Raw genomic sequence first — 21,247 nt, 5'->3', positions numbered from 1 at the left:
ACATGTGCCGACAGGCGGTATTTCATGCCCTACCATCCACTAGGGCGTGGAGGAGGTTATTAAAGCTGTGGCGAGTGAAGCGAGCCACCGTGCCCGAAGCATTGCGAGCGAAGCGAGCAATGCGAGGGTCCGATTCTCATTGCCAACTGTGTCCATGTCGACTGTGTCACATTCGGGTCAAAAAACTGTGAAAAACCCATGTCAACCTTATGACCAATCGACCTTCCTCATGTCGACCTTTATGCAAATTTGACCTTAAGTCATGTCGACCTTGGCCCATGTCGACCTTAAGTCAGGTCGACCTTCCTGCCAGTCGACCTAGTGGGGTCGACCTAATGACTGTAGACCTAAGTGTGGTCTGACAGATGTACCGATTCCATTAAAAATAAGTCCATTACGATAAAGGGAAAACATTTCCTAATCCATTGAAAAATCTGATACATGTACTGAAGATTGAATACATTTTAATCAAATTAAATGCACATGGATTGTAAAATGCACAGGGATTGGATTACCCTAAGAATTCTGCCTTTTCTATGTCAGCATCATATCACATAACGCTATCATATCGATATATCACATCGACATATCAAATGGTAACCGTAAGCACAAACAGCTGGATACACAACTGCATTTCGATGCTACTAGCTGCTGTTTCCTATGGAAGCATGGGAGGGAAGGGGTACTTGGACTGAACACTCTCCTAATTGTAAACAGCATAATGTATTGAGGTTTGAGTTCGGTGGCCATGCAGGATGCTGGCGGAACGCTGATTTTTTTTCTATGGGGACAATACCATACAAGGCAAACCATGCATTGTAAAGGATTGTTCCTTTAAAATGCATCTGAGTTCACACGGCATCCCGCAATGCTGCCAAACTCAGACCTCATTACTTCCCACCCAATGGGGCAAATGTATTAAGCCTTAACAAGAGATAAATGTGAGGGTGATAAGGAGAGATAAATGTCCAGCCAATCACCTGCTAACTGACTTTTTTCAAACACAGCCTGTAACATGGCAGTTAGCAGGTGATTGGCTGGGCGTTTATCTCTCCTTATCACCCTTGGATTTATCTCTTGTTAAAGCTTAATACATCTGCCCCAATGAGAGGTGCTCCTATGCTGAGACTTGTAAATCCACGCAGAAAAAAAGAGAATAAACGCTGCAATATAACACAAAGTAAATCTAAGCTGAGTAGCATAATTTTGACCAAAAATATGGGCTTACCAACCACGACCAGGTGACTTCATCTGATAGGTTCCTAACATTAAGGATCAAGTCCAGAGCAAGGGCCACAAGAAATCTGCCCCAAGGCATCGCACTAGTTACAGGTTGAAGTTTTTTCCTTACATTAGTAAAAAGCAGCAGCTTTGCATTGGGAGTGTTATATAGGTGAGAGATAATGTTAATTAGAGAGTCAAAAAGTGTTACATTGGTAAAGAAAAAACACACAAAACAATAAGGCATTAAAAAAGTGCTAAATGAAGTGTTTATCTCATACTTGCCTACTTTTGAAAACGAGTTTCAGGGAGATTATAGTTAGTAGTAGAATTTAGCACAGCGCCCCATTGAAAGGGCGTGTCATGCTCCACCCAAAGGGTGTGTCTAGTTCCATATATGGAGATATTGTGAAAAGAGATTGTGAACGTGGCACCTAGAAGTGTGGGTGTGTACTGCTACATCTGAGAGGAATCTTTTAAAATAACTTATATCCAAATGTAGATGAGCCCCAAAGCAGTTAGTGAGGGCTACTATCTATACTTGGTAAAGTGCTGGAAAATGGTGCTGATGAGTCAATGTAAATGTATCTGTCTCTCATTCCTTCCCCCCCCCCCCCCCCCAAAAGTGTGAGCTAGGTGAATGAGCAAGAGGGAGATTACTGCTATATCAGGGAGTCTCCTGCAGAATGCCGCAGGGTAGGCAACTACAGTATGTGTTACACTATGATGCCCCAAAACAGCCCGGAAGTGCACAGACATATTCTCGTTCTTATGTGTCGCCTGTGAAGTTGAAGTGACATCCCAAAGACAGTCAAGAAAAAGAAATTGGCAACAATTTTGACCATGCAAAAGTCTTAATAGGAATCAAAACAATATAAATCATACACAATCATAATAATTGAATTTCAAGATCTACCCATGAATGTTAAAACTGACAACCTGATTCAGAGTTGTATGTAACTGTCATTTATTAATTTATTAACAGTTTCTTATATAGCGCACACATATTCTGCAGCACTATACAGAGTATATTTGAACACTAGGTGATTCATCGCGCCCTACGGGCGCTCTTCACACCGTCGTAAGGGGCTGCGCCCCCTTAATTTGTGAACATTTGTATATGAGAAAGATGGTTAGAATTGTATGAAAGATGCCTGTATTGCAACTTGAGTTATAGGTGAAATGTGTTAAATAGAGAGCATATGATGTGGAAGGGGGTGTGTATTGTTTTGTTTAATTAAAAAGCGGTTACAGAGTAAGATGTACATTCATAGTGTGGATGGTACAGTGACATTTGTGGGTGTGGGGGGGGGGGCTAGGTGTGTGTGTGCAATAGTATAGTAGGGTGTTTCTGAGTCAGCGGCTCCCCACTGGCGGAGGTCACGACACAGGAAAACAGGAGGCTGGGTAGTGATAGGGGTGTGTGGGCATAAGGAGGACTAAAGAGGAGGGTGGGAGATACTGTGCAGCTTCTGCCAGTGGGTGAGGGGCCAGCGTGGCAGTACAGGAGTACAGGATGGTGGCCCTTAGTCAGTGTCTCCTCCTACTGGGTGGGAGTTTGGGTGCATGAGAGCAGGAGGCTGGGCTATGAAGCATGATAGTGGCATGTGGGCAAAACAGCGTCAGCGACTCCCCAGTGGTGGAAGTTACGGTTCAGGAGAGCAGGAAGCTGAGTAGTGATAGGGGTGTGTGAGTATACGGGGGACTAAAGAGGGGCTTAGGGGTGCTGCCGTGGGTGGATGCCGTGAATTGCGGGAGGGGGGGGGGTCGCGGGGGGGTGTGTGGGTACCGCGAATTGTGGGAGGGGGGGCGCGGGGGGTTGCAGTGAATCACGGGAGGGTGGGTCGCGGGGGCGGGGGGTTGCCGCAATGACAGGAGGGGGGGTCAGGGGTGGGGAATCGCGGTAGGGGGGTCGTGGGGGGCACCGTGAACAGCGGGAGGGGGGGCCCGGGGGGTAGGCACGAATCGTGGGAGGGGGGGTCGCGGGGTGCCGCAATCGCAGGAGGGGGGGGGTGTCACGGGGTGGGGCCGCAATCGCAGGAGGGGGGGGGTGTCACGGGGTGGAGCCACGAATCGCGGGAGTCACCGGGGGTGCCGCGAATTGCGGGGTGTGTGCTGCAAATCGCGGGAGGGGGGTCGCGGGGGGTGCTGCGAATCGCCACAAAAAAAAATCAACACAGAATGTTTAACACATGTAAATGTTGACATAAGTGTGGCACTTCATCGGTGTCCATGTCGACACATGAGAATGAATATGAAAAGATTAAAAAAAGGAAAAATAAATCTTCAAAAACTCATGTCAACCTTTTTCATTGCCGACCATAGCCGTGCCAGTGTTTTGCATGTGCCATTTAATCCTGGGGTTGCCGTGAATCGCGCACGGGGGTGGGGGGGAGGGGGAGGTGAGGGGTGTCCGCGAATCACGGGAGGAGGGGTCGTGGGTGGATGCCGTGAATTGCGGGGGGGGTGTGGGTGCCGCGAATTGTGGGAGGGGGGGGCGCGGGGGGTTTCAGTGAATCGCGGGAGGGTGGGTCGCGGGGGCGGGGGGTTGCCGCAATGACAGGAGGGGGGGTCAGGGGTGGGGAATAGCAGTAGGGGGGGTCGTGGGGGGCACCGTGAACCGCGGGAGGGGGGGCCCGGGGGGTTGGAGCGAATCATGGGAGGGGGGGTCGCGGGGTGCCGCGAATTGCAGGAGGGGAGGGTGTCACAGGGTGGGGCCGCGAATCGCGGGAGTCACCGGGGGTGCCGCGAATTGCAGGGGGTGTGCTGCAAATCGCGGGAGGGGGGTCGCGGGGGGTGCCGCGAATTGCCACAAGAAAAAATCAACACAGAAAGTTCAACACATGTAAATGTTGACATAAGTGTGGCACTTCATCGGTGTCCATGTCGACACATGAGAATGAATATGAAAACATAAAAAAAAAGAAAAATAAATCTTCAAAAACTCATGTCAACCTTTTTCATTGTCGACCATAGCCGTGCCAGTGTTTTGCATGCGCCATTTAATCCTGGGGTTGCCGTGAATCGCGCGCGGGGGGGAGGGAGGAGGTGAGGGGTGTCCGCGAATCACGGGAGGAGGAGTCGTGGGTGGATGCCGTGAATTGCGGGAGGGGGGGTCGCGGGGGGGGGTGTGTGGGTGCCGCGAATTGTGGGAGGGGGGGGGGGCGCGGGGGGTTGCAGTGAATCGTGGGAGGGTGGGTCGCGGGGGCGGGGGGGTTGCCGCAATGACAGGAGGGGGGGTCAGGGGTGGGGAATCGCGGTAGGGGGGTGGTGGGGGGCACCGTGAACCGCGGGAGGGGAGGCCCGGGGGGTTGGCGCGAATCATGGGAGGGGGGGTCGCGGGGTGCCGCGAATCGCAGGAGGGGAGGGTGTCACGGGGTGGGGCCGCGAATCGCGGGAGTCACCGGGGGTGCCGCGAATTGCGGGGGGTGTGCTGCAAATCGCGGGAGGGGGGTCGCGTGGGGTGCCGCGAATTGCCAAAAGAAAAAATCAACACAGAAAGGTCAACACATGTAAATGTTGAAATAAGTGTGGCACTTCATTGGTGTCCATGTCGACACATGAGAATGAATATGAAAACATTGAAAAAGTGAAAAATAAATCTTGTCAACCTTTTTCATTGTCGACCATAGCCATGTCAGTGTTTTGCATGTGCCATTTAATCGTGGGGATGCATACCTCCCAACATGACCCTCTCCAGGAGGGACACATTGCTCTGTTTCTGGACTTTCTTCTTAATTTATGGATTACCATCACCTGTGCTTAAACACCTTTCTTATCAATTACCCTGTTTAAAACAGGTGATGACAATCATAAATTAAGATGGAAGTCCACAACCCAGCGTTACAGCTCCAGACACACTTTGAGTGACAGATGTAGCCAAATATATAAGAGATTCACATCAGTCCCTGCCCCAGTGGAGCTTACAATCTATATTCCCTACCACATGTACACGCACACACAGACATTCTAGGGTTAATTTTTGTTGGGAGCCAATTAACCTACCAGTATATTTTTGGATTGTGGGAGGAAACTGGAGCACCCGGAGGAAACCCACGCAAGTATGGGGAGAATATACAAACTCCGCACAGTTAGGGCCATGGTGGGAATCGAACCTATGACCTCAGCGCTCTGAGAAAGTAATGCTAACCATTACACCATCCGTACTGCCCATACTGTCATCACAACATTCACATATATAAATATGTACGCAGTGGCTATGAAAATATGCAAATGTTTCAGATTTGTACTGAGATGTCCACTGGAGGTGTCTCTCATCCACCGCTTGTGTACAAAGGCTCAAACCACTGGATCCACTGGCTCGGTTAAACATTGACCTTCTGAGTTACCCAATGGTCAAGCGGCATGGCTGCTGGGTGTATGACGACGGGTCCATTGTAACTGTGTATGGGATCAGAGTCACATGCTGTGACATGCTCCAGAAACAGCAGCGGCGTGCCAGCGTTTCGGTCGCAACACCCCTCACAATCACTTTGAACATAAATCCTGCTAAGACATCAACAATGTGTACATCTTGGAACCTACCTCTCAACTATTACTGCAATCTGGTTAAAACTGCAAAAACTTTAAGGCGCAGATGCCCTGCAGCTGACACATACAGCACTTTGGGCCTTATTCTAGTTCACTCTTTCTGACAAAATCCTTCTTAGATGGACAAAACCATGTGCACTGCAGGTGGGGCAGATGTTACTTGTGCAGAGAGAATTAGATGTGGGTGGGGTTTTACTTCAAAGTGAGATCTATATTGCAGTGTAAAAATAAAGCAGCCAGTATTTACCCTGCACAGAAACAAACTAACTCACCCAAATCTATCTCTCTGCACATTTTACATCTTCCCCCCTGCAGTGCACATGGTTTTGTCCATCTAAGAAGGATTTTGTCAGAAAGAGTGAACTAGAATGAGGAACTTTATCCTGAAATGGTTTAGTATACTCACAATGAGAAACCTTGGATAAAAAAATAAATAAAAAAACACAACAAAAAACTACATATACAGACAAAACTGTTAAAATATCCATCTGAAAGCATAAAAAAAGAGAGAAACCGCATAAGGCATTAACATTTCCCACATGGAAAGTGTTAGTCATAATGATAAGCAATTACCATGTGTTCTCTTTGCTTTTCATGAAAACAACGGATGGGATAATCATTCTGTCAACAAATACAACAAGTCCAAATTGAACGTATGTCATCTACGCCAGTAGCATTACGGGAACAGAAAATCAACGTTACTTACATTGTTGCTGCAGAAATTCTCTGGTCGGGAGCTTTTGAAATAGTTCACTGTAATCAGTGACACCTGCATTCAGTCTCTCATACAAGTACACCTGTTTCTTTGTCTGCTATGATCCCGCCTGTAACTGTACATGGAAGTTACTCATGCTCCGCCCCCGTCCCGCCTCTACATAACTGTATCAACAGACGGGGATTTAGGATTTCTCAGACACTCTGAATGACAGAATTCAACTTTGTAATACTTGATGTGTCTGGAAATTAAATAATTTACTTTTTTTTTTTATTGTGTATACAGTGACACAAGCAGATTGTTGTTCTCAGTGAATACAGAACTCTATATAATGGCTGTGGGTCATTAGGCTGACCAAATTAAGGTCAACATACATTGGGTTGAAGGTCAAAAGGCCTTAAGTCGATACATGGAAAAGGTTGACATGCCTTAGGTCGACAGGGTCAAAAAGTTGACACAAGCATTCGGTTGACATTGGGAAGGTCGGCAGTCAAAAGGTTGACATGGGTTTTTCAAGTTTTTTAGCCCGAATGTCAACACAGTCGACATAATCACAGAAAAAGTGCACTGCGTCCCCTCGCACGGCTCACTGCGCTCATCACGCTTCAGGCTCGGCACACAATTCTAGTCTCCCTCCACGCCCTAGTGGATGGTAGGGCATGAAAACCGCCTGTCGGCGCATGTCGACAAAAAAAACCCATGAAAATCCATGTCGACCTACCCAATGTTGACCTAATGCTTGTGTCAACCATTTGACCATGTCAACCTTAGGCATGTTGACATTTTGCATGTGTCAACCAAAGGCCTGTCGACCTTCCATGGTCGACCCAATGTATACCAACCTAGCCACCGTGTACCCTCTATAATATAGAGATAAATTGTCGTTATCTTCCCTATTTCAGTGTTGATGATTTCTGTAGGTGTTATTGAACCTCGTCTCCGTAAACAACTAAACACTTTATGCTACTAAAATGATTCCCCCGTCATACAGTACCTGTACAGGTGATTGCTTAGTGGCTGTTGCCCCTAAAATATGTAAAAATCCCCTAATGATGTTCTATGCATAGGCAAATGCAGGGGGGGAGGGGGTTCCAGTTGTCCATACCATGACCACTATAGAAATAGTATACTGTATAAAACAGAGCTGCATGGTTTAAAGATCTCCTCTGTATTACAAAGGAAAAAAGGTAGCGCAGTGACTCCGCGGCAGCCCAACGGCTGCCTAGTGTAGTTAGCGTATTTAGCGTAGTGACTCTGCGGCAGCCTGGCTCTGTCCCCAGCATCCATGGCTCTGTCCCTGGGTCCATGGCAAGCCTAGTGAGCGCCTCTCACACAGCGCCGGTAACCGCCAGATCCCCTGCGCTGGCGGATGCCGACGGAGAGGGGATCATGCGGGCGCCGGCGGAGAGACGCTCCAGCTTTCTGAGAATGCAACCCCCCACTATCCACGCCAGCCCGAAGTGTGGCGAGCGCAGCACGCCCCGCGAGGGGATGCGTTATGCGTTCCCCCGACCTGTTCATACCCCCACTATCCACGTCGGTGTGGAGTTGATTTTATAAAGTGTGGCGAGCGCAGCAAGCCACCGAGCCCGAAGCATGGCGAGCGCAGCAAGCCCTGCAAGGGGACGCAGATTACTTTACATCTATTCCACGTCCCCTCGCCACGCTTCGGGCTTGGTAGCTCGCTGCGCTCGCCACACTTTATAAAATCAACTCCACGCCGACGTGGATAGTGGGGTATGAACAGGTAGCGGGGACGCGTAATGCGCTCGCCACACTTAGGGCTGGCGTGGATAGTGGGGGTGTTTCAGGAACACATATCTGAACTACGCTGGCTGCGGGAACACTACGCTACTTCTGACAGGGGCGCTGACTACGCTAACTACGCTAAGCGGCTGCGGGAACACTACGCTACTTCTGACTGACTACGCTAGCTACACTGGCTGTGCGAACACTACGCTGATTCTTACAGGGACGCTACGCTAACTACGTAACAGGTGCCATGCTATTACACAAGTACGATGATCTGTAAAACATGCATGGTCAGGGGTGCAGTGCTACAGACCATTTATGGGTTTAATTATTAATACCGTAATGTGTCCATATTTATACGCACTGTAAAATCAAGCTGTTAGAAACCTCCCACCGAGAAATAGGGCGTTGCCCCTGATATGCCCATGGAGGGGAAGTTTAGACCAATAGCAGTACTTGGCAGGCAGATATGGGGTCTGCTAACAGCTTGCCGACTATATTTTTAGTTTTTTTTGCTAGGATCTGAATTTGCTGGTTAGAATTATATCTATCACAATGTGTGCACTCTTATGTGAAATTATATTTTTCTGCAGAGCGTTTACTATTCAGTCTACAGTATATGGCTTCTCTCACATGGATCCATTTTAACTTACAAACATAGAATGTGACGGCAGATAAGAACCACTGGACCCATCTAGTCTGCTATGTTTTTAAACATATTGTTACCTCAAGACCTATTTCATCCTTATTTCTGTGTAAGGATATCCTTAGGTCTATCCCATACATGATGAAGTCCCTCTTCTGTCCCTCTGATGGGAGTTTAAATTATTTGTCCACTACCCTTTCTGTGAAGTCATTTTTCCTCAGATTTCAGTGCATGTCCTCGTGTTCTGCTGCTCCTCTTCCTGTGAATAATGTTTCTCTCCTGGAGCTTGGTAAAACCCTTGATATATTTGAAAGTTTCTATCATGTCCCCCCTTTCCCTTCCCTGCTCTAAAGTATACATATTAAGATCTTTTAGTCTCTCCTGGTACGTTTTGTGATGTAGGCCATGCACCATTTTAGTTGCCCTTCTTTGTACAGTCTCTAATGTATTTACATCCTTCTGGAGATATGGCCTCCAGAACTGGACACAGTACTCTAGATGAGGTCGTACCAATGACCTATACAGTGGCATTATTACTTCTTTCTTTCTACTGCTGATACCTCTCCCTATGCAATCAAGCATCTGACTTGCCTTCTTGGGGGAGGCGGGGGGGGGGGGGGGCCTAGACTGCACACCCTGTAATGAGAGGTGCTACCTTGCTGAGATTTGTAGTTACATGCAAAACAGAGGAGGTTTGCAGGTGCACTATGCACTCATTACTGCTATCATACTGTATATTCCTTTTTATATTTTATTTATAAGGTTGTTAGCATATATTTGGCCAAAGATATGAACCTGCCCACAGTGTTAAGGTCACCTCTTTCGAGCAGGTCCCTAGCAATATGGGGTTTGCTGGACTGGTTTGGGGGTGCCCTGCACCCCAGGCATGAACCCACTGGTGCTAGAGACCTGCTCAAAAGAGGTGACCCTAACACGGTGGTGGTATGAGGCACCTGGTGATTCTGAAAATCCAATAACATCGGCGTGCCGCCCACAAATGACCACCGGCTGTCAATCATGACTGCGATCACAGGATCACAGGCCGCCGCTTGCTATTATCGCACAAAGGGCCTGCACATGCACGGTCATCCAGGGCTGCGAATGCAGGCCCTTAGTGAAAATGAGCACAGCAAGCGGTACCCAGTAGCCTGGCACACCAACGCCCTATAGCGTTCTAGTGAATAACGGTTGTGGCAATTTCTCTCCACATTCTCGGTTGTGTAGTTAACTAGGGGTAACTAGAACTCACAAAATCCTTAACTAGAATACAGTATGAAATCTGCAACTCTCAGTTGGCAGATGAATCACATTGCGTGTAGAAGGAAGGACACTCGTGTTTACAGAAGAGGTGATAATTTCCCTTTTATCTCACCAATAACAGCATAATTGGCTCACTGTTCTGCAGTCCGTATTACATAACAGCCAACACAATTACATTTAATTCTGAAATGTAGACGTGACAATGCTGAACTAAACGTTTTGTCAGAATGCAGAAACACTCAGGCCCAGAGGACAAATTACATTCTGATTCCTGGTCTTCTATTGTGCACATATTTTTCTATAGTTCTGTCCATTTCTATGGGTACATATTGCGTAACACGATGGCACTGCGCATTGAGAACTTCCTGCTGAATGTGGGCTGGTCAAATTACAGAACCTGTTTCATGGACCAAAAACATAATGGGGGTATATTCAATCGCTGTCGAAACTGCCGTCTTGCTGAAAACATGGCATTTTTCGACATGAATAGATCGGAAGGGCTTCCGAAATGTTCCGACCTGCCGGAAACCAGGTGGATTTAAGGAATAGCCGCAAATCCACCTGATTCTGACGGAAACACAGCCAAAACCGAAAGGATTTGCCCATGATTAAGGCAATCTCAATCCGACATGAAAACATGCCGGATTAAGTCAGGGATGACGGCGCTGGGTGAGCAGCAGCAGCTTACACTACGCCATCCTCCTGTACGCCACCATCCGCACCCTCCCGTACCCTCTGGCTGCCACCCATACCCGGCCCGCCGCACTCACCTATCCCGCCGCAGGGTGAAAGCAGCTCACCCAGCCCCGTCCAGCTTCCTATTGCCTCCCTTCATCTCCCGTTGCTGCACTCACCTGGTCCCTGCGCAGGCTGGGATTTGGCTGCTGATTGAATAATGGATGCCGGACCCATTCCGGCAAAAGAATGTCAAAATGGATCAGGCATCAACTGAATATACCCAAATAAGAATGGGTTGAGTACTCTAACATTAAGGATGGGACATTTAAAAAACAAACAAAAAAAAACACATTTTGGGGCAGATGTATTAAGCCTTATCAAGAGATAAATGCAAGTGTGATAAGGAGAGATAAACATCCAGCCAATCAGCTCCTTACTGACTTTTTTCACACACAGGCTGTAACATGGCAGTTAGCAGGTGATTGGCTGGACGTTTATCTCTCCTTATCACCCTTGGATTTATCTCTTGTTAAAGCTTACTACATCTGCCCTTTCTCACTAAAACAGACCTGGCTCTTTGGCACCCTTAGTTCTATGCAGTCCTCAATTCATATATAACACTCCTATGGCAAGTGCAGACATCAGTCACACCTATTTAGATGCAAGCAAAGATCTGTCTGAGTTATGTGCCACTCTACTCCGCAGATCCATAATATACGGCCTTGGATTCAGGCTTGGCATGAAAAATCGCAAATACTGCCAGTTTGCATATGGCTCTGAATAAGCCCAGGTCAATGTAGTGGAACATCCCAAAGCAGCCAGAAACTGACCAGGGGGAGGTAGGTATAGACGTATAGACGGGGGCATGGATGGACAGACAGACGGACAGAGCACCACATGGGGGCATAGATCTATGTAATTCAGGGAATATTTTAGTATTATAGTATCCACTGGAGAGTGGTAACACTTTAGTTCTCATGTGTAACGAGTTAGAATCAGAGTTATTTAGAAAAATCTTTGACATAGCCATGGGTGCACTCTAAAAAGACAGAGCTGCAAATGTACTTGGACAGTGATAAATTTCCAGCCAATCAGTTCCTATCTGCCAGGTTACAGGCTGAATTGGCCGGTACTTTATCGCTCTACCTTTTATCACTCTCCAAGGCTTAGCACATATATTGAATGGTATTTCTGGATTAGAAAGCTAATTATGTACATCTACAATCCCTCCAATCTGTTCCTGTCTATGTTAAGGTGCGTACACACTGGCCTATATTTTGGCTGTTCGACTGGCAGGCCAATATAATGATGCAACATCGGCCTGTGTGAACCATCGACATATCTGTGAACGGCGTCATTCACAGATATATCGCTTCGGCTGTGCAACACAGCCAATGCCCGTTATATCTAAAGATATATCAGTGTATCGTGCTGTGTGTGTACTGGCAGTCCACTGACCATCCGTACAGCCGCATAGGAAGCCACCGATGATTGACAGCTCAGTGGGTGGGCACATGCAAATGAGCCCACCATTTGTGATGTCAGTCCCGATGGATCGAGGAGCATATGGAGAACAAGCTGTCCGATCCCTCTGTAGATATTTCTGTAGTGATCTGCAGATATATCCACTATAGCAGGGGTAGCCAACTCCATTCCCCGAGAGCAACCAACAGTTCACGGTGTCCAGCTCACCTCGCAGGTACACAGGTGCACTCATTACTGACTGACACATTTTAAAAGATCCACAGGTGGAGCTAATTATTTTACTTGTGATTCTGTGAGGAGACATGGAAAACGTTAACTGATGGTAGCTCTCGAGGACTGGAGTTGGCTACCCCTGCACTATAGGGATGTTAATCACAGGGCATTTTTTTCAATCCCAGGATTGAAAAATCCTCAATCCCGGGAGTCCCAGGATTGGCATCCTTCATTTTAAAATATCTTCCCACGACCCTCCAACCGACCGCTGCACACATTTACAGTACTTACATACAGTACTTGGTATATCGGGCTGTGCGGCTGGGGAGTGGGCCAGACGGAGCAGCCGGTGAGCGGGGTGGGTGGTGCGAGGGTGATGCACTCAGCGGCCGGGCCAGTGTCAGAGGAGCATGCGAGGCAAGAGGTGTGGTGGTGCGGCATGCGCAGCGTGACCTTTAGCATCACATTACACTGCGTGCTGGGTCGGGACAGCCGGGCAGCATTTTGCTCAGTCTAATCCCGAAATCCCATCGATTTTGGGGCCAAATCCCAGGATCTCGCCGAACCCGGGATTGGCCACCCTAATCCACTAGTGTGTACCCATCTTAAATTTGTAATGTGCTGTGCCATGGATGAGAAGACACCAGGGCAGGGGAGGATTGGGAATTTAAACAAGCCTGAGAAATTTCTCAGAGCAGCCCTAATGGGGGTGGGATCTCATGAAGGGGCGTGGTCAGTCAAGGGGGAGGGGATGCTCCCACCTCCTATATCACTTCCCAGCTGACCACACCCCCTCATCACATTTCCCCACCACAGTTATGCTGCAGGCCAGGGTGTATGAAAGATTAGGGTTAGGCAGCGGGAGGGGGGCAAATGGATAGGGTTAGGCTACAGGTGTGTTTGTGAGTGTGTTTGTGTGTGCATGGTTAGGGTTAGGCTATGGGTTTGTGTGTGTGAGTGTGTGTGTATGGATAGGGTTAGGCTATGGGTATATGGACAGGGTTAAGCTGTGGCTGGATGTGTGTATGGAGAGGGTTAGGCTACGGGTGTGTTAGTGTATGGATAGAAATAGGCTACGGGTGTGTGTGTGTATATATATATATATGGGTAGGGTTAGGCTACGGGTGTGTGAGTGTGTATGTATTGACAGGACTAGGGGGTTATTGCTGAGGGGCAGTTATTTGGGGCAGTGGGGTGGTTGGGGGAGGGAAAGAGGGAGACACTGGGTAGCAGAGGGTTAAACATTGGGATAGAGGAGGCTAATGAATGAAGGGGAGACACTGAACTGGATGGGAATGGGCAGTGAGATAGGAGTGGAAGGAGAAACGCTGGGCTGAATGAGGGGGGATCACTGTGACTGGACTGTTTCCATATTACCTGCACCAAACAGAATTGCACATAGTACATGTGTTGGAGGTTTGGAATTGTAGAGATAGCAGAGCAATGAGCTGCATCTTTTGTGTTGAAGTCCACACGTTCTATGTACAATGCTAATATAATTGGCACAAGGTGTGTAGTAAATAAGAAAACACCTTACCTATACGATGGTTTCTCTGCGATGGGGAACCACTGGAGAAATTGATCCTCTTTGGGCAGACGATGTCTTCAGCTGTAGGAAATCCCATAGTCAAGAAGATGCCTGTTTGTGTAGGAATACATCATTATCATACAGATGTTCGACCAAACCTGTGCCCCATGTACCTTGCCCCGATGTCACTCCAGCTTCCTGCTCTATATCCCATCCATTCTTGTCTTTCTCCAGCTATATGCACTGTCACTCAAGCATTGTGCCCCCAGACTCCTGTTCCCTGTGTCACCTCCTGCCCCATCTCACTTGAGTTTACTGCCTCATTCAGCCTTCTGTCCCCACTCCCATCTTTCCAGCCGCCCTCCTCCTATTTGCTGCCTTCGGTCCACACAATCCAGTGTCTGCGCTTTTCTCTTTGTAGACTCAAGCCCCCCTACTTTGTAGTCTTCTGCCCATGGTCTTTGCTGCCTCCTGTCCCCGTTGTTCTAGCCTCCTGCCTCCCTTCTCTTTGCTGCATCCTTCGCACCCATCTTTGAAGCTTCCTGCCTTCTACCCCTTTTGTCCTCCTCCCCATCTTTCCAGCCTACGTGTCTTTGCTGCTTCCTGTCCCCTCCCCATCTATCCAGCCTCCTGCTCATGTCTTCCCCCATAACAAACTCATAGCCACCTGGGCCCCCACATTCCATAGATTTTTCTCCATAGCAGTGTCATTAGCCACCCTCCACCCACTGCAGTGTCTTTACCCCCCGCCCTCCACAGCAGTGTCATCAACCCCCCTCTCCCATAGCAGTGTCATTAGCCCCCTCCCATCATAGCAGTGTCATTTACCCCCTCCACCCACTGCAGTGTCTTTACCCCCCTCCCTCCACAGCAGTGTCATCAACCCCCCTCTCCCATAGAAGTGTCATTACCCTTCCATATCTCTCAACTGTCAAAAGCGGGATCATCCCATTTTTTTGGCCTTGGGCCGGGGATGGGAAGGGGGCAGTTGGGAGTCCCCACTGCCTGGCACTGCAGAGTGGGGAATAGATGCTGTGTGCATGTGCGCAGCGTCTATTCAGAGAGGCAGTGTAATGGTAGTTGCTAAATTGTAGTGGGCTAAAGGACCTTCAACACCCAGTGGGAGGAGCAAGGCCAGATTGCTTGCTCCTTCAGTATCCACGCCACCACTGGTTGCCTCTAGTAACCAGGTGGCGAGCGAAGCGAGCCACCGTGCCCGAAGCATGGCAAGCGAAGCGAGCCCGCGAGTATCCGTTTGGGTCCCCCTTGCTCCGGCCTTGCTCCTCCTCTTTATGCCCCCTCTCCTCCCCTGTCACATCACTGGGTCCCTTAGCCCACTTGAATTTAGACCTAACCACAATGCCATTAGCAGTGTCCCTTTATTGCCGTGTCATTAGCCCCCCTCCCTCTATGGCAGGGTCCAGTGGTGTAACTATAGAGGGTGCAGGGGGTGCAACTGCTATGGGGCCCGGCGGCTTGTGGGGCCCCAAGACAATCCCCTGCACCCTATTGATGTTTTTTTTTTAATTGCTGCCTGGGCAGTGGCTGCGCTGGGCTAGAGACCCGACCACTGGTGACGTGGAGCTGCAGAGTGCGGGCACTCGGGCGGCGTCTGCAGGCCACGACGCTAAGCAGGAGCCACTGGTAGCTGTCCGCAGCAGCAGAGGAAGAGACCCGGAGCAGGCAGACGGAGCCATAAACAGGAGACATGGTTGCTGGCCTGGCTATAGCTGAGCTGCGATAGTGCAGACAGCGTCCCGGAGAAGAAAAAGCAAGCGGCTGGATCCGTAAGCAGGAGACCTGGCTGCTGGCTATGCTCAATTGCAGACAGTGCAGGTGGCATCATGGAGCAGGAGAACATGGCGGCCGGCCTTAACTACTGAGCATCAGATCCGTCGGCCGCCTAGAACCGCTGGACCAGGAGACCAGGAGCTGTTGAGTGCACTAGATGGGGTACACATTGTCACCTGTGTACTGGGAAGGGGGGGGGGGAGATTAGGAGGAACAAAAGTAATTCCTTTCAGAATCTTTTCAAACCCTGCTCTCCCTCCCCTCCCTCACTCCTTACCCACCCTCACTCCATCAACCCATCTCTCTTCTTTCACCTCTCCCACCATCTCTCTTTTTATCCTTCTATATTCTCCCCTTCACCCCATGTCTCTTACCCTCTCTCCTGCTGTCTCAACTCTTTTTCTCTCTGTCTTTACCCCCCTCTCGCTTGCTCTCTCTTCCACCTGCCCCCCTCCTTCTCTCAACACTCACTACCCCTCCATCTCACCTTTCTCTTTATTTATCTGTGCCCCTAGTCTCCCTCCTACCCACACTTCCCCTCTTTGACAGTCTTGCCCACTTAACCCCATCTTTCCTCCTTTCTCTCCCTGAAACTCATTTTTATCTCCCCTCTTTATCTTTTCCTCCCTCTCTGACATTCTCTCTCACTCCTGCTTGCATTCACTCCTCTCTTTCTTATACCCTCTTTTTCCATGAAGCCCTCTCTCTCCCTCAACACCCGCCTTTCTTTTTTTCAGTCTTGACACTTCTTTCCCTCAATCTTTCTTGGGCCCACCTAAGAAGCATTTTAGTGACAGTGGGTGGGGGGGGGGCCCTTTCAAGATTTTGCTATGGGGCCCACACAGTTCTAGTTACGCCTCTGGCAGGGTCTTTAGCATTTTGGTACTTGTTTCCTAGCACGGCCACAATCGCGGGCATCGGGTGTAATTTTTAGTGGTCTGCGACGCGACCGACGCGATACCCCCGATTTCCCATTGAAATGTATTGAAAAAAAGTCAAAATCGCGTCGGTCGCGTCGCAGGCGGCTAAAAAAGGCTTAAATGGTCCAGACGCATAGGGAACAATGTTAAATGCCTCAATTTACCCAAATCATCATAGGGAACAATGGTAAATGGCCCAGAAACTCGCCACGCTTCGGGTTCACGTTGATTGTGGGGTGGCGATAACTAATTTTGGGGGGCCATTTCACTGTTCAGGGGTGTTTTGGGGGGTTTCTGGGCCATTTACCATTGTTCCCTATGATGATTTGGGTAAATTGAGGCATTTAACATTGTTCCCTATGGGAAATCGGGGGCATCGCGTCGGGACCATCGCATGCGATTTTTTTTGCCCGCATGTGATGCGACCAACGGGATTTTTTTACCTGCGATGCCCAAGATCATGATCGGTGTGGCCGTGCTAGGAAACAAGTACCAGCATTTTTGAAATGTTAGGGGGGGGGAGGGGGCTAATGACACTGCTATGGAGGAAGGGGGGCTCCCTCCATAGCAGTGTCATTAGCCCCCTCCCCCCATAGCAGTGTCATTAGCCCCCTCCCCATAGCAGTGTCATTAGCCCCCTCCCCCCATAGCAGTGTCATATGCCCCCTCCCCCCATAGCAGTGTCATATGCCCTCTCCCCCCATAGCAGTGTCATATGCACCCCTCCCCCCATATCAGTGTCATCAGCCCCCTCCCTCTATGGCAGTGTCATTAGACCCCCCCCCCTCTATGGCATTGTCATTAGCCCCCCCCCCCATCCCTAGTAGCAGTGTCATTACCCCCCTCCCCCATAGCAGTGTAACTAGCCCCCTCCCTCTATGGCAGTGACTGTCATTAGCCCCCCACAGCAGTGACTGTCATCAGCCCCCTTCCCCCAAACCACCCATGTCAGGAGCCCCATTCCTCTCTCCCCATAAGTCTCCCCCTTAGCATTGTCTTGAGCCCCCTTTCCCCATAAATCTCCCCCCACCCCCATAGCATTACTCACATCATAGCTCACATCCAGTATTAGCTCACATCCACATCCATAGCTCCGTGGGTTCTGCTGGCTTCCTCCTCTGCAGTGCTGCTCTCTCCTCAGTGCTCAGCCCTGTCAGGTAGAAAGTGAAAGTAAACTCACTTCCTGCCTTTGAGGCTGTACACAACTAGAGATGGGCAAAACGGGTCACTAACGAGAGCTGGGATCCAGGAGATCGTCCCGTAAAAAGATCCGGATCTTTACACGGGCCATCGGGTCACTTTGTTTTAGAATAATTTTTTTACCATTTTTTTTTTACTTTTTAATTTTTTTAAAACAGTGAGCTGAACAAATAAGAACACACATGACCGAGTAAAACACTGATCGATGGCTGGGTGCAGAATCGCCATCGATGGCGTCTGCGCCGATGACCATCCCTAGCAGCAGCAGCCTTGTTATTCTTTCTTTCACTTGCAGTTGCAGCACTGTACTCAGACCCTTATTCTAGTTCACTCTTTCTGACAAAATCCTTCTTAGATGGACAAAACCATGTGCACTGCAGGGGGGCAGATGTAAAATGTGCAGAGAGAATTAGATTTGGGTGAGTCATTTTGTTTCTGTGCAGGGTAAATACTGGCTTCTTTATTTTTACACTGCAATATAGATCTGACTTTGCAGTAAAACCCCACCCAAATCTAATTCTCTCTGCACAAGTAACATCTGCCCCACCTGCAGTGCACATGGTTTTGTCCATCTAAGAAGGATTTTGTCAGAAAGAGTGAACTAGAATAATGGCCTCAGTCTCTATAGTTAGTACTTCTCAGCTGCCACAGGTGGCAGTGCTGAGATCAGACAAATGCATTGTATTTAAAAATGAAACTGAAAGTAAAAGAACAACGGTTCACCTTTTTGGTATCGGCGGCTCCCTCAGTCTTTTATGGGATCCGTCCAAAAGACCCGCTACGTTCGCAAACGACGCAGCTCTAAACACAACACAGGCTGTGTGCTGCAGCTGGCTTCCAGGGATCAGAAGGAGGACAGACGGAACCGTGAGACTTGACTCACGGCTCCGCAAAGGACCATGTGAGGAGCTGCGTGCTGCCACACATGCGCAGCAGCCCTCCCGTGGCCAGCCGCAATCAGGGGAGGGGGAGTAGGGATCCCCCAGAATCCGGGAGGGTTGCCCACCTTTCGGGGGGCCGGGAGGGTGACCCGATTTTCGGGACCCTCCCGGCCATTCGGGGAGGGTAGGCAACCCTGATATAATTTCTATAATATATTTCTTTTGTGCACCTGTGTTGCAGGCAGTGATCTTGAGAGGGAAAGGCAGGCACAAGGCCCCCAGACCTATCTCTAGTGATAGACATCAGAAACCAATGGTTGGAATTTATAATTGTTCCAAATCCAGTGGAAACAGCTTTTTCCATGAAATACTGGGAATGAGATTGCTTCCAGCCATTGGATTTCTCTTTCCGATGAACATCTAATGGCTCGTATTCAGCTAGAAACACACCAAAAGTCATAGTTGCCTACCCTCCTGCATTCTGCAGGAGACTCCCTGAAATACCAGCAATCTCCCTCTCTCTCTCATTAGTCTAGCAATCTCCCTCATGTCACCTAGCCCACATTACACTGTTACTTCATAGTTACCTCCCCTTCTGCATTCTGCAGGAGACTCCCTGAAATAGCAGCAATCTCCCTCTCTCCCTCATTAGTCTAGCAATCTCCCTCATTTCACCTAGCCCACATTACACTGTTACATTTTGGGGGAAAAGGAATGAGAGACAGATACATTTACATTGAATCATCAGCACCATTTCCCAGCGCTTTACCAAGTATATTAGCTCTTACTAACGGCTTTGGGGCTCATCTACAGTTGTATATACAGTAAGTCATTCTAATAGATTCCTCTGGGCTGTAGCAGCACACAGCCACGCTTCTAGGTGCCACGTTCAAAATCTATTTTCACAATCTCTCTATATATGGAACTCGATACGCCCTTTGAGTGGAGCATGACACACCCCCTCAATGGGGCGCTGAGCAAAAGTCTACTACCAACTATAATCTCCCTGAAACTAGTTTTCAAAAGTAGTCAAGTACTGCAAAAGCAGTGTCCACAGCATGACTCATTTTCTTAATAAAAAACAATAGCAAAAATAAGTCATTTAATCTGCATATATTTTTATATCATTACCTTGCCTCACCTTTAATATGTTTAAAGGTTACTTGGGGAAATCAGTAACAGTGTAATATTGCACTGTGTAAATGGTTTGGGCTGGTAGTATAATAATAGGGTTTGCCTACTCTTAGTATAGTACACTTAGCAGATCATTGTTTGTCGCTTTGTTCTGCGGGAACAGGTACTTCGATCCTCTTCCTGCCACAACTTAATGTGAGAACCTGACTATTTATTTGTTTTTGTTTCTTTTGCTTGAAAGTCTACGTTTTCAGACCAAGATAAAAGCCTTGCACTGACCTTTCTACTAGTTTCTTGTATCTTTCAGAATAAAAAAAAGGTGTTTTTTTTTTTTGTTTTGTTTTAAAAAGGCCGCACTACACTGTCTTTACAGTTTGTTATACTCGTCAAAAAGCTACGGCTTTATACTGTGAAATTTGTAACTGTTTATTATTGAATTTTACACACTGCAAATCAACAGACCCAAAAATCTAAAAAACAAATAAATAAATGTATTGATGTGTATTATTTTTTCATACGCAGTGTGAATAAAGGTCCATATTAAAGAATAAGGTATATAAACATAGCTCAAGTGAATAGAGGAAAGGTTTCCAATAATTCTTTTCAAGTAATGCTGATATTTTTGGGTTAAATTGGTATTCAACCACAGGGACATCTTAATATATAGGCACACTGGGCAGCTACCCCAGGACCCATGATTCTAGGTGCCTTTGAGCATTGGTGGGGCTGGGTCTATATACCTGTCCCTCAGTCTGCAGGGAAAAAAAACAGTTAATTGCTGTCATCATGCTGACTGGTGGATGGCTGTAGCTATCCACCAATCGATGTGCAGCATTATCTACCTGTCCCCTAATCTGCAGACAAACAGTGAATTGCTGTCAGAACGCTGACTGGTGGGTGTCTGAAGCTATACACCAATTATAATGCAGCATTCTCTATCTGTTACTTGCTTTCAGCATGCTGACTAGTGGATGGCTGAAGCTTTTCACCAATCAGAGTGCGGACAGCCATTCATTGTATGGAAGCATGTTGAGAAACGCAGAGCATGTTGAGAGATGGTTAAGGACCACAGGGGGTAAGTTATGAATTATATTTATTTGTTCTTTCCCATGAATGGGTGGGTTGGGGCACCAGTGCATGCTTGTCCAGGGCTTGCAATGCAAGATGGACCTGCTCAGCACCATTCTACAGATGTACAGCTGCGTACAATGACCATAGAAAATATGATACAGTATAATAAAAAAAATCTGACAGAAAAATGATAGAGTGCAG

The 21,247-nt window shown here is 48.1% G+C and overlaps 1 long non-coding RNA gene across 2 annotated transcripts in view; it reads right to left on the bottom strand.

The window, feature by feature from the left end:
- LOC146026583 (uncharacterized) overlaps positions 1-21,247 on the bottom strand; it is a 48,419-nt gene that overhangs the window by 16,045 nt on the left and 11,127 nt on the right. For both annotated transcript variants that reach the window (XR_014454491.1, XR_014454492.1), the window contains exons 2-3: positions 17,809-17,910; positions 14,059-14,160 (exon numbers count right to left, since the gene is read on the bottom strand). This is a non-coding gene — a long non-coding RNA (uncharacterized LOC146026583). The remainder of the gene's footprint in view (positions 1-14,058; positions 14,161-17,808; positions 17,911-21,247) is intronic.

Source organism: Crinia signifera, chromosome 8 (assembly GCF_055691185.1).
Source record: "Crinia signifera chromosome 8, ASM5569118v1, whole genome shotgun sequence".
NCBI classification, from domain to species: domain Eukaryota; kingdom Metazoa; phylum Chordata; class Amphibia; order Anura; family Myobatrachidae; genus Crinia; species Crinia signifera.
This window is presented reverse-complemented; position numbering and strand designations above follow the sequence as displayed.